General features: G+C 43.9%; 1 pseudogene; it reads left to right on the top strand.

Moving 5' to 3' along the window:
* The first annotated feature begins 2328 nt into the window (after positions 1-2328).
* Positions 2329-3008, top strand: LOC114092929 (elongation factor 1-beta pseudogene; annotated as a pseudogene).
* The last annotated feature ends 1250 nt before the right edge of the window (positions 3009-4258 follow it).

Here is a 4258-nt window from a genome sequence, read left to right as displayed (position 1 = left end):
TTCAGCTACGCCAGGGGTCAGATGCCTCACATGCCACCAGAGTTACCCGGAGCTCATAACCACACAGGTATAAATGACACTGCCCTATTTTGTCACACCATCAACCAAGGCCAGAAAATAAAACAACTGGGGACCAGTAAGAGCGTAGTGGAGGCGTGGTGGGAGGGGGCAGCAGAGAGAATAACTTGCAGCACCAAGCAAATCAAAAGGCAGAGGGGCCTCCCAGCTGATTCCTCAGTGTCCTGGAGATTTCTGTTAGTAATGTGGCTTGGGGCATGTACTGCTGATAATTACTGCTAGCTGGAATAATTAATAAGAATAATTGCTCGGCATGGAAAGGGAAAGGGAAGCTCTGGGAGGAGAAGAAGGAGGCTTGAGGAGCAAGAGACTCCCCAAGCGCATTTATATAGACAGGAAGTTCAGCAGCAAGCATCCTGAGAATCGAAGAGTTGTCTGGATGCCAAGGGCAAAAGTTAAGAGGTATTGAGTGAGGCCGAATTCAATGGTCTTTATCTTGGAATGCGGTGGAGAAGCAGCCTGTCATGGCTTTGGTGATGGGTGATTCCCTTTGGAAATAATAGGTGGAGGTGGTAGAGGTGGGGGTGCGGGGGGGGGGGGGAGACAGGGTGTAAGGGATAAAGAAGTGTGCAGATAAGCTGTATCTCTGGAATAAACTCCCCAGTCACAATAGCAGGAGAACAGCTGAAAGGAAGACAAGTAAAGACCGGTGCCCCAGCGAGGGTCTGGGAGAGTTTATCCCAGCTTGAAGGAAGAAAAGCATCCATTAGAAGCCAAGCATTGGTGTTGACAGTGTGTAAAATCACCACAATTTTGATGTAATGGGGTAAATTTTCTCAACACTACATAGAGAGTTGCCAACGCAGTTCTTGATATTGTAACTTTCTATATATTTCACTTAAATATTTCCCCGAAGGCAGGACGAGCATACGCTTGGCAAAACTTAAAGAGGTGAGGAAACTGGAGGGGAAGACTGAAGTGAGAGCGGCATGTGGAATCTGGCGGCCAGAGTTCTGATAATGACATGCAGATCCAGGGGCCAAGCCAAGTGCTGGGTGTTCACTGTGACCCTCGGCAGGAGGCAGGGCACCACGTGTGACATTGTGTCCTGAGATAAGAGAAGCCTACAAAGGCCAGGAGTGATTACTTACAATTTCTTTTTTCCTAAGGGAATCATACAGGAAGAGCCATTAAAGAAAAAAAAAATGGATTTATCAAATTATCCTTACCCAATTTAAAAAAAAAAATTAGTTGTAGATGGACACAATATCTTTATTTCGTTTATTTTGTTTTTATGTCTTGCTGAGGATTGAAACCAGTACCTCACATGTGCAAGGTAAGTGCTCCACCACTGAGCTATAGCCCCAGCCCTCCTTAGCCAATTTTTTGATGTTAAGTACTGCATTTGGATGGATAATGCCCTTACCCCTCTCTCCATCTGTGTAACATAAATGGATTATACTTGTATGACAAGAGAAGAAATGCTACTAAAACAGTGAATGCTGAGCATTTGGTGGCCTTTCCAAGGTCCTACTGCTGCTCAATGTGGGTTGATGCTCCCATGGCCAAGTTCCTACCAGCTTGGGCTCCAGTTCATGCTATGCAAGGGGATTATATGTCCTGAAGACAGCTGCGATTCATCTTGGGTGGAGCCACATTGCGTGTGCATAACATTTGGGGAATTCCACAGAGTAGAATGCTACATGAACCATTCCTATTTAAAGGATTCAGCAAAAGAGCCACATGTAAACCAGCCTAAACTGTGCTCCACATGTGGGCATGGCCAGGAGAGTCTAGGGAAGGTGTAAGTCTGATCATTTCTGTTTTACGAAGCTTTGCCTATCTTAACTGAATATAGTACTTTCTGGCAAATAAAGACCTGAGTAGACCTTAAAGTGGGTAACTACCTTTGGGTGACCTTTCAGTTCGAATCTTGCCCAGTTTTCTAGTCAATAGTATTAGGGAGAGTGGAGGTCAGGCAAGTCTGGTACTATTTAATTATTTTATTTTTTTTTAATTTTTAAATTTTAATTTTTTTAAGATATTCATGACAATAGAATGTATTTTGACATATTGTATATACATGGAGAACAACTTCCCATTCTGGTGATTGCACATGATGTGGAGTTACACTGGTTGTGTGTGTGCATATGAACATAGGAAAGTTATGTCCTAGTAGATATGACAGGGTTAGCGGAATCCAGAGTAAACCCTGGGCATGCTCTGGAACTTGATGAGATCTTATACATTAAATCTGTCCTTGAGCTCTTTTCCTCCAATGCTATCCAGCTCCCAGATACAGATGAGGCCATGGGTTTCGGTGAACTGAAAAGCCCCCCTGGCCTCCAGGTGCTCAATGATTACCAAGTGGACGAGGACTACATGGAAGGGTATGTGCCATCACCAGCAGATGTGGCAGTATTTGAAGCAGTCTCCGGCCCACGGCCTGCTGACTTGTGCCATGCCCTTATGTTGGTATAATCACATCAAATCCTATGAAAAGCAAAGGCCAGCCTTCCAGCAGTGAAGAAAGCTTTGGACGAGGATGGCCCTGCCAGTGTGGAAGACACCACAAGGAGCACAGCTACAGACATCAAAGATGATGATGACGTTGATCTCTTTGGATCTGATGAGGAGGAGGAAAGTGAAGAAGCAAAGAGACTAAGGGAAGAACGCCTTGCACAGTATGAGTCCAAGAAATCCCCCAAAACCCTGCACTTGTCACCAAGTCTTCCGTCTTACTACGTGAGAAACCGTGGGATGAGGAGACAGATACGGCAAAATCCGAGGAGTGCGTCAGGAGCGTTCAAGCGGATGGCTCGGTCTGGGGTTCCTCTAAACTAGTTCCAGGGGGATATGGTATTAAGAGCCTTCAAACACAGTGTGTTGTCAAAGATGACAAAGTTGGAACAGATATGCTGGAGGAACAGATCACTGCTTTTGAGAACTATGCGCTGTCCATGGATGTGGCTGCTTTTAACAAGATCTAAAATTCATCCTGGATGGTTGCACTTCAATAAAAGCTTGAAAGATTAAATAAATAAATAAATAAATAAATAAATAAATAAATAAATAAATAAATAAAAATGCCCTTGATATCTGTTTCTCCTTCAACTTTCAAAAATGAAGTCTGATGGAGCGTGAGTAATGACTGGCATACCCAGTCCTGTTGAGGTATATGGACCTGCAAGGGCACATGTTGAGGAATATGGACCAAGTTTGGAGAAGTTATGACTCAGTCTTGAAGAGGAAGGGAGGAAGCACTCAGTACCTTTGACTCCTGTCCAGTTGCAGCCCACCCAGAACACTCAGCTTAAGAGTCTAGTTTAGGCAGTAGAAATGGGAGAAAACTGTGTTAGCAAGGTGCAGCAGAAAGTTCAAGGACTTGAAATGAGACACATATGGGACTGAATTCAAGCCTTGTGATGCACCACAGAAACACCTTACACAAGATGCTTAATCTCTGTGCAGTGTGGACGCTAATGCTTACATGGTAAGATTGCTGTCAGAATTAAAGTAGCAAGTACCATAGGCCTGGCTCATGGCCTGACACTCTCTCCAAAGACAATCTTTTGTTTAGCCAATTTTGATCTCAAGCAATTCTCTAGCAGTACTCAGTCCTCAAGGAATAGCAGAAGAGGGATGCCTTAGGTTACTTTCCATCCTCTGGGGTGATTATACATGCTAGGTACTCAATTTGTGTTAGCTCTCACATTTATCATCCTTCCTAGACATTCATAACTTTGACCTCACACTCTTTCCTATCACCTGCTTCCTAGCTTATCCATGGAGATTAAATAACACACCTAATTATGAGAGGTTGGATCCCTACTAGCTTGTCTTATGAAGCTTGAGCATCAGGTCATTTCTCCTTCCTCTTTCAGCAATTTCCAGTCTAGTCCTAGCAGTGGGGTGCTCTGGTCTATTCAATAAATATTTAGTGAATGCCTCCTGGGGGTCAGGAAGCGTGCCTGCTTCCAACATGATCTATGTCTTTATCTTCTCCAGATGTTAAGGCCAAAGCTGTACCAAGGGGCAATACATTGAGGTAACCCTCCTGGTCCCAGGCTTCTTAAGGGAGTCTTCCATGGTGACATAGAAGGACCATCCTTACAGAGACAGCAGTAGAAAGAGAAATTGGCCAGGAGCTGGTTTGAAGAACAATCTTTTCCCTTAACGTTAAATTATGATATACTCAGTTCTTGCCTAGCATTGTTTTAAGTTTCTTTTTTCTTAATGC

The sequence above is a fragment of the Marmota flaviventris genome, chromosome 16 (genome assembly GCF_047511675.1).
Source record: "Marmota flaviventris isolate mMarFla1 chromosome 16, mMarFla1.hap1, whole genome shotgun sequence".
Classification (NCBI taxonomy): domain Eukaryota; kingdom Metazoa; phylum Chordata; class Mammalia; order Rodentia; family Sciuridae; genus Marmota; species Marmota flaviventris.
This window is presented reverse-complemented; position numbering and strand designations above follow the sequence as displayed.